A 10,125-nucleotide genomic window follows, 5' to 3' on the forward strand; every position below is an offset into this window, starting at 1 on the left:
GCCCTTTGCCTCCAGCTGACTCTCAACTTTGCCTATCAGGTGATGTAGGGCGGTTTCGGTAGACCTGCCCTCCCTGTAAGCGTACTGAGAGTCGGCTAGAGGTTGTTGTATTAGAGAGTTGGACTTGAGAAATCTGTCCACCAGTCTCTCTAAGGTCTTCAATACGAAGGACATAAGGCTAATTGGTCTATAGTCCTTTGCCCTGACGTGACCGTTCTTGCCAGGTTTAGGTATAAAAACCACCTTGGTTTCTCTCCACTTTTGGGGGACATGTCTGAGGGCAATACTTGCCCTGTAGATTTTTGTCATTGGGCCTAACAAGCTGCTCAGCCCTTTCTGCAGCAGGATCGGGTATATTCCATCAGGTCCTGGAGCCTTTAAAGGCTCGAAGGAACCGACCGCCCATTCCACTGCTTGCGGATAGGCTACTTTAGCTGCCAGTCCCCATGCCCTTGATTTGTGCACGGTCATGGGTCTCTGTCTGTTGTTGTTGTCTGCTGAGTCCTCTCTAAAGCCTGGAAAATGGATTTCCATGAGGTGCCGTAGGGTCTCCTCCGCAGTTTCTGTGTACCTTCCATTGGGAAGCTTAAGGCAGCCCCATTGTGTTTGGTTTTCCTTGCGGAGTATTCTACTCAGTCTAGATGCTTCAGGAGCACTCTCTATACTTGAGCAAAAACTTCTCCATCCTTTCCTTTTAGCTTTTACTATGGCCTTTTTGTAAATTCTCTGAGATTTCCTGTACTCCTCCCAGGTTCTCGGTGTATTTACATTTCTAGCCCTATTAAAGAGTCTTCTCCCCTCAGCCCTTAGCTTAGCCAGCTCTTTGCTCCACCATGATGCTTTGGCTGAAGGATTCTTTGACTCTAATGGGCAGTTCATCTCGTATGAGTATTTAATGGCTTCACTCAAGTAGTCTGCCGCCGTTTCCAAATTTTCTTTTGTGTGGAATCTAGTGGGTGCTTCCTTGAGTCGACTCCTAAGGTCTTCCTCGTACCCCCTCCAATTTGTTTTCCTAGGATTTCTCTTCCATAACCCTTGGCTCTGTACTTGCTCCATGGTGAAACGGACCTGCCTGTGATCTGATCCTGAGGGCTCATCAGAGACCCTCCATCCCCTCAACAGGTCCAATATTCCGCCAGAGCATATGGTTATATCTATCACTTCCTGTCTTCTAGAGTCCAGGAAGGTAGGTTCTGTTCCTCTATTCAGGATGTGTAGCTCCATACCTACCACAAAGTTGAATAGGCTCTCATCCCTGGGATTTATGTCGGTGCTCCCCCACACCAGGTGGTGCGAGTTGGCATCGCATCCCAGGAGTATTTCTAGCCCTTTCTGCCTTGCATAAGTCGTGAGTTTAATCACGTTTTCATGTGGGGGCAGGTTTTCCAAATCGTAGGGCATGTACACTGACCCTATAATTAGATCCCTGACTATTCCACCGGTCGTCTTTATTTTCAGTCTGATGGCAACAAAGTCACCATCGCTAAATTGTGGCAGTAGACAGGCGTCTATTCCTTTCGCTATAATGCACGCTCTCGGTCGGTCCGTGTTTCCGGCCCAGAATAGTTTTCCACAGCTGCCAAGTCCTTTTATATGTCCCTTGATGATCCATGGTTCCTGTATTAAAAATATGTATTTACTTGTGTGCATCACTGCTGCGCACCTGGCTAGTACAGCCGAGGCGCATTTGCTGTGATGCAAGTTAATCTGCGTAAAGTGAATCCGGTCCGCCATATTTATGCTGACGGGTCCGGTGATTTCTCCTTTGCGCCTTCCTTACTGCTTTCTCCAGCAGGCAACCTGATCGTTGCCTGCTCAAGTCCACAGTAGGGTTTAAAATTGAGAGCTCTTAACGCCCTCAAGGCCCCATCCCCAACAAGGGCAGCGAAGTGGGTGCTCGTGGCGTCCCTGCTTTCGCTACCCTTCGCGATCACCCAGTCCGGTGACTGGATGCCTACGTTCTGCCTGTCAAGTAGCTCCAACGCTTCCTTGACAGGTATTGTGGGATCCTCTACGTGCACTACGATTCGGTGTCTCCTAGGGAGCTCATCGACCCGCAGTGCACGCAGTTCGATCCCATTGATCTTAATTTCTGAGGTTAGGCTTCTAAGCCACTCCTCAGTTTCCCTATTTGTGCAGTTGAAGACAACTGCTCCATCCCTATCCGAGGTGCCTCTGAAAGTAGGCGCTTTGGTACCCCTTGCTAAGCAAAGGATACGCCTCCTGACCGTTGCTTTCAGAAGCGATGCCTCGTCTTTTTCCAGTCTTTTGTCAGGGTACGCCAAGGGAACCAGGGCAACCCTTACAAGACCGGAGGTTAATTGGGCAAAAGTCCTTTGGTCAGTTACGACTTTCGGCCTTTTGCCCAACTGAGTGTTACTGGCAGGGCTGGGTGTGCTATGCTCCGATCTGAGTCGCTTTACCGCCCCAGAAGAAGCTCGCTCCCCCGTCCTTGGAGTAACTGTCGAAACAGATGTCAGTTCCGAGGTGGGCTTTGCAGCTTCCCCCTTCGCCTCCATCTGCTTCTGTTTTTTATAGCGTCGCCTTGCCGCTCCGCTATAACGAACCCTAGCATTTGGTGGCTGGGCCTTATTTGGCTCCGCCCCCGAATTGCTCGGGCTTTCTCCTCCAGGTCGTTCGTCACCTAAGGTGGCCACACCCTGTAGGACTTCCGAAAAGTTATCATTTTGACTTGTACTCATATTTGTTCCCACGAGTACCGCGGCCGCACGGTTTCACCTGGGCAGAGCCGCGAATGCCCAGGGCTTGGCTCGATACTCTCGAAGGTCGCCCGGTATCCGAGAGGCACCGTTAGCGACGTAACTCCCCTTACGCCATGCAGCCTTCAGCACGGTTGCACACACTTTAGCTTGGGGAGGTTCCGCTTTGTCCGGCGCACACGGTTGCCATCTCCTGAGCGAGCGGCCCCCGAGCGCCCCCTCAAGCCCCTCCACCCGCCCCAGCAGCCGGACGAGCCAGGGGGGCCCAGGCTAGTCGGTCACACCCCTGAACGGGTGATATCCTTCCGCCCCGGACCTCCCCCACCCCATCAGCCGCGGGACTTCGTCAAGGTGGGAACCCATCGGGGGGAATAATGTTCATAAATGGCACATAAAACTTTCTTCTGACATAATTTGTTGTACTCAGACGCGCCGGTGGAATTCCACTTCTGATTTTGTAAGGGATCATTACGGGAGAAAGAGGAAGGGAAACTTAGGTACGAGGTAAACGTAAAACATAAGTATAATATCTTCTTTATTTGGGCCGAGGGTTACACCGGGACGCGATCTTTACTCGACTAGGCTGAGCTGAGAACTGCTTGACGAGCGTCGAGCTCGTCATTCGTATATTAAAAAATCAAAGGGTCGCCGATTTCCGTTAGTCGCTGGTCGGTCCTTTTTTTCAATAAACAAATAAATTGACCATCCGCTTCATAGCTTTCCGCAGGAGATAAGCAGATATGTATACTCCGCCGCGATCGCGCGTAAAAAAAACCGAGATGAATATCGTCCGCCGATAAGCCTGCGGTATTTATCCTTGTATATATATAGATCTCACTTACTTGAGCGGTCGCAATTCCGCTACAAAATATAATTAAATAGCATCAAGCACACGATCCTAAATGACGCTAAAATTCTCCGTATCTTTTTGTAAATTGATAACATTACTCTGTTTTACTCTGTTGTACCGGAAGAGCAAAAGCATTAACACTTCTTAAGGGAAAATTAGAGTGCGCGATTAGAGAAAGTGTGATGTCGGTATTGCTCGTTACGCAAAACATACAGTGTCATTGGATTAGAATTACAATAATACAATAATTATAATAATAATAATAATAAAAGACGGGGAGGAAAGACCTCTTATAAAAGCCCTGCCCAAGGCACGCAGACAAAGTCCATTGTGTCGCCCCGACAAAAGCAAAAGCCCACCCTTCCCCAAAAGCGGAGCAGGTCCTATTTTTTGAGCTCTGGACCACCATACTACTGCAACGTATAGCAGCCAAGGCCTAATGATTGCAGAATAGATGCAGTAGACCATCGCCAGTCTGAGACCCCAGGTTTGGCCAAAGGCTCTTCTGCACATCTAGAAATAAGAAATAGCACTCTTACAGCGGTTCTCTCGATGCTCCTTTTACATCAGCTTTCTATCCAGGATGATCCCCAGATATCCGACTCAGCTGGAACAAGTCTGATACTTCCCAAGACAAGGCCCTCGAACTGCCCAGCTTGTATTTCCGGGTGAATACAACGAGCTTGATCTTCCGAGAATTAATTGAAAGATCCAAGCCGCTATACCAACCCTCAACAGTTTCAAGGGCGCTTTGCGCGATTTCATGAGTATATCAATAAAGGGTCTTCACACAAGTATGACCAGATCGCCAGCCTATCCCTGCGCGTATATACCTCTATTATTTAGTTCTCTGAGTTCATCGATCACCAGGCACCAGAGGAGTGGCGAGAGCACTCCGCCTTGCGAGCATCCCCATTTTACCCGGCCGCCAACTCTAGAAGAGCCAAGCGATGTTACAATGCGACGCCTGAGCATAGGCCGGATCCAGCCAACCAGTCTATCCGGGACACCCCGCCGCGACGCTTCTCTGCAAATCATCTCATGCGGTGTGTTGTTGAAGGCACCTTCGATGTCGAGAAAAGTCCCCACAGCGAAGCCTCCTATCTCAAGCTGGCCCTTAATCTGAAAAACAAGCGCGTTGAGCGCTGTCTCAGTGAAGTAGCTCGCTTTGTACGCGTGCTGGTTGATGTGCAGCGGGTGCCGCCCGAGAACGCTGGAAAAGCTGGTCAATGTCTCTTAGATAGACATCGATCAGCTTTTCCAGCATTTTCAGAAGAAAAGACGTTAGGCTAATCTAAAGTTCTTGACTGAGGAGCAATGTGTTCTTTTCATTTTAGGAATGAAGCTCTCAACATCCGCATTAACGGCCTGATAATCAGTCCGAGCCCCTTCTGAAGGAAAGATTCCATCCGGACCTGCAGACTTGAAAGGTTTGAAGATTCCAATAGCCCACTTAACTTTCTCAGGTTTGACAACACTGGCCGCCAAGCTTCAGTCTTCTCCACATGCTCTTAAATTAGGCTCCGCAGGCCATGTTTAAAGCTTCTCTTCAGCCTCTCTACCAAAACCAGGAAAACTGGTCTCCAGCAGATGTACCAAACAACGCTCCCCAGAGACCATCTTCCCTTTCGACCTTTTATATGTTGTTTCTTCAGAGTGAACACTACCTGTGGTGTTACTAGAAATTTCTTTGTCAAGTTGTGTTTAATTATATTCTATACTAATGTTTCACTAGTTTTCCATGTAGTTTTACAACCATATTTTATCACAACAGCTTGAAAAGAACTCAATTTAGGGTCGAAACGTTGCATCTTTTTTAATAAAAGAATCTATCAACATAGCCAGTGTTGGTCAATTTAGCTTACTTCACCTTTGTATTCTTATTTCTACTTATATCTACTTATATTCTACTTATATTCTACTTATTTCTACGCTCGCTTTCTTACTATTCGCCGCCATGAGCTCTCTCTCTCGCTCTTTTCTTTCTCTCTCTTGCTTCCCTTTATTAATATCAACCTTATCTGTACCAATTACCGTCTCTTCTCTTCATTTTTTTCTCTCTTTTCGCTCTTTTCGCCATTTCGCCACTTTCGCTTATCTTGCTTCTCTTCTCTTAATCTACGCTTATCCTATTCTTAATTATTCTTATAATTTTAAATTTGATCTTATATCTACTTTTATACTACTCTTATAACTACTCTTGTTTTATTTTTAATTTAGACCTCCGCTTCCGCTGTACGATTGTTTCCCTTCTTCTTTCCCTCTCTTTCTCTTTTTTCTCTCTTTCCCTCATGCACCTCCTTTTTCTCTCTTACTTTTTCTTTTCTCCCTCTCTTCTCTCCTTTTTCTCACTACCCCTAGCTTTCTCAACCATTTCTCTCCTTTTCCTTCTTCTCCTAATATCCTTCCTTTCGCTTCCTGCCAGCTCTCTTCCTCCTCTTCCTCTCTATCTCTGCACCTCTCCCATACATACTCTGATCATGTTTCCTCCTCCCCTTCACATAATCTACAACTTCTCTTCTCTTTCCCTTCCCAGTACCACTCCTCCCTCATTTCATTTCCCAGTCTAAATTTTATAATCAATCTCCACTTCTTTTCTGACCATGCTTTTTTTAAATATTTGGGTATCCCCTCTTCTCTTATTTTCTTATAGTATTTGTTATAATTTGATTCCTCTATTTTTTTCTTTCTCTCCTCTTTGTTTTCTCATCTCCCCTTCTTCTAATTCTTTGTATAGGTACCCTTCCCTTTTCTTTCATTTTTACTTCTCTCTCTTCCAGAAACTCTTTCCTTTCCCTTTCCCATTTCCCAATTATTATCCCTCTCTTTCCCTCTCTTTTGCCGTCCAAAACTTTGTTCCTATTCTTTCTTTTACCCTCACTTTGTTCTTTGTTTCCTTTGTTATCTCCTTCACTCTTTCCACCAGTCCTTCCCTTATTCCTCTCTCTCTCTCATTGCTTTTATTATCTTTTTCCTTTCCACTGAGTCAAATGCTGCCCTGAGATCTATAAATACTGCTGTCAGTTTCCCCTCTTTCTTCCCTAACTGTCTATTTATCAGATATTTTAACGTGTATATCTGATCCATAATCCCCATGCCTCTTCTGAATCCCGCTTGACTTTTCAAGAGTATCCCTTTCTCTTCTATCTCCTTCCTTATCCTCTCCCCCAAAATCGCTGTGTATATCTTATACAATATCTTATACAAACTTATACACTTTTCCCCCTTCCCCTTCTTTTTAATCGGTATAATTATCCCGTCCTTCCAATCGTTAGGCCATCCTTTTCTCCTCCATATCTTATTGCAAACCCTCCATGCCCACCTACTTCAGGTCTTCTCATCCATATTTCCATACCTCGTTTGGTATCTCGTCTTTCCCTATTGCTTTCCTATCTTTCAACTCCTTTATTATCTTCCACACTTCTTCCAATTCTAGTTCTTTTTCCTCCTGCTCCCCTCCTTTCTCCTTTTTCCCTTTCACTACCTTTCTTTCTACACTTCCTAACAACCTCATAAAATATTCCTTCCATTCTTTCATCCCTATATCCTCATTTACTCCTCTTCCTCTTTTCCTTTCTCTTTTCACTATTTCCCATACCTTTCTTTCTGTCTTTGCTTCCCCAGCCTCTCTTATTATTCCTTCTCTTTCTTTTCTTCTTTTTTCCTCACACATTAACTTATAATCTCTTTTCTTCTCTCTATACTTCTCTCCATTTTCTTCCTTTTTTCTCCATTTCCTCAATTAATTTCTTACTTTCTTCTTTCCCCTACATTCTTATCCCACCATCCACTTTTCTTTATTCTTTTCTCTTTCTTCTGCTTCTCACAATTTTCTAACGTTTTTCTTATCCTCTCTTTCATCTCTCCTATTATTTCTTCTATTCCTTTATTTTGTTCCTCTACATCCCCTAACATTTCTCTCAATTTTGTTTTTCTTGCTTTATTCCATATTCCTCTTCTTATTCTTCTGCCCTTCTCTTTTTTTCTCCCTTTCCTCTCTTTTTTCTCTTCATTCATATTGTTATTGGGTGATGGTCTGAGTCTACTTCCTCTCCTATCTTTAGCCTCTCTACTCTCTCTATTGTCTCTTCATTTCCTATTACGTAGTCTATTACTGTTTCTCTTTTTCCTCCTGTGTATGTTATCTCCCTCTCTTCGTCTTCCTCTACGCTTCCATTAAATATGAACCATCCCCTTTTTTTCAGGAACTCTATTAGCTTCCTTCCCTCTCTGTTTATCTTCTTGTCCTTGGACTTCTTCCTCCCCCCTCCTCCTCTACTTCTTCCTCTTCCTTCCAGCCTCCTTCTTCCCCTGTTCGTGCATTGAAACCTTCTCCTATTATCGTCTTGACTCCTACTTCTCCTTCTTCTATCCAACTCTTTATTCCTTCCAGTCTCTTTCTTCCCCTGTTCGTGCATTGAAATTTCCTCCTATTATCGTTTTTACTCCTACTTCTCCTTCTTCCATCCAGTCCTTTATTCCTTCCAACTTCTTATCCAAGTCTCCATTCACATAGATTCCTATTATTCTCCATTTCTCCTCTTCCACTTTTAACTTGCATAATATTTTTCCTTCCTCCTCCTCATACACCTCTATAATTTCCATATCCTTTTTCACCTCTTTTTTTTTTTTTTTTTTAAGTCAGGAAATTTGCCAACCAAACTTCGCGTCCTGACCTTTGAGGGAGGGCCAGGAGGCTTCGTGGCGGATTCCCGCCCGTAGTATCCCGAAGGACTAGCGGACGGGGTACCAGCCTAAAACCTGACTATAGCCCCTGGTCGTTGACGGGTATTGTCCACCGCGGAACCGCGATCGCATTACTTCACGGTGGACACCCATGACCTGGTCCTGTTAAGGACACATCCCCGGGCAACTGGAAGAGTTGACCCGTCCAATGCCCTCACCCCGAGAGGGTAAAGAGGAGTGAGCCGGGCTATCAGCCCACTCCCGACCATCCCGTGGTCGACGTGCAATGGAATTGGAGCCCCCACTCCTCTTCCTGCCAACCAGGGTGGCGAGATGACCGCAGTCATCCACCCAACATGAAATGACGTCACAGGACATCACAAATTCGACGTGTACATATACACAACCACATTGAAAACCAACTAGGGGCCACAGGCCCAGCTCCTAAAGAGCCCACATTGAGGCCAAAGGCCATCCACAGTAAAGGCACTATGGCCGACGACGAATAGAGGGAGGGGGGTGGACAGACGGACGTCCACCTCACATGTATACGAATACACAACACAGACATTTACTTGGCGGGAGCGAGGGGGCCACAGAGGCGCATCTCGGCAACCTCCCCGGAACCCCCCGCAACCCACCGCTACCTACTAAACATAAAAACAGACTAAGGACAGAGGGCGTAACCGGGCCAAAGGTCCCCATTTTACTGGGGAGCAGTAAGGCCGCAGCCCTCATAACAACATTAGACAACATATTAATCCGACATTAACTCCGTCGGGGCACAGGAGGACGCAACAGACGCACCCCTCGACACGCTCCGCCGCCCCCCCGAAATCCCCGACGGACCCGCCACTGGACTGGGGACCCTTAACTCAGTCCCCCCGTCAGGGCGCCCCGGAGTCTGCCTGCGCCCAGAGGGAACAGACTCCCTGTCACCAACCAATCTGCGAGGAGGCACACATTTCTTCGCACAAGCGCTTGAACCTGCGCGATGATTCGCCGGCTTCCCGCTGATGCTGCAGGGCACACAGCGGGGTGGCGCCTCACATTTAGCCGCCTGATGTCCCTCTCTTCCACACCTAAAACAGCAATTGCTGCGCACAACCTCGGAGCCACACCTATTGGACGAGTGTCCAAAAGCATGGCACCTGTAGCACTGTATGGGCCGACGAGCCAACGGAATAACCCTCAGCTTCGTCCACTGCATATCAATGCTACCCAACACTCCGAGCCTGCGCGCAGCCGCGGCAGGACAACGGATCCAAAGAGATCCAACTTTGGATTTTGGAGATATACGAATCTCCCCAGCTTTCAAATCAGCGACGCCACACTTACCTGACGCCGCCACAGAGGTCAAAACTTCATCCCTCCGCATGTAGGCCAGAATTCCCCGAACTCGTACCTCCTCCATACGAGAGGGGCGGCCCACCTTCACACCACTGTCGGGCGGGAACAGTCTGCCAAGCTCGCCCAACAAAGCCTCCGCCTTACTACCGGAGTCCCTTCCAGGAATGGACACCAGTATGCTGCCCGTAACGCCCCGACGTAAGCGGGTGCCGGAAATCCCTAGGCTGGGCAGGTCCACCTCCTTCATGGCCCTCGATAGGACCGATGCGTACGTCTCCTCCCGCCCCTCCCCCTCAACTGTCAATGAGACCACCGACTTAGAGGGGAGCCTGGCGGGACGACGAGTCCGCTTTTCTTCCTGGGCTGAGTTGTCCACGGGAGCAGCTCCATCTTTAGAGGAGGCTCGTCTAGGCCCACGCCTACGACGTCGCCTCCCACCCCTTTTAGAGGACCCGGGACCAGGGACATCCGCCAAAACCTCCGCAGATGCGGAAGCAGCGGAGCCCCCAGCCACGGGAC

This window comes from Nylanderia fulva, unplaced genomic scaffold (genome assembly GCF_048542155.1).
Source record: "Nylanderia fulva isolate GAGA-0341 unplaced genomic scaffold, ASM4854215v1 Scaffold140, whole genome shotgun sequence".
Taxonomy (NCBI): domain Eukaryota; kingdom Metazoa; phylum Arthropoda; class Insecta; order Hymenoptera; family Formicidae; genus Nylanderia; species Nylanderia fulva.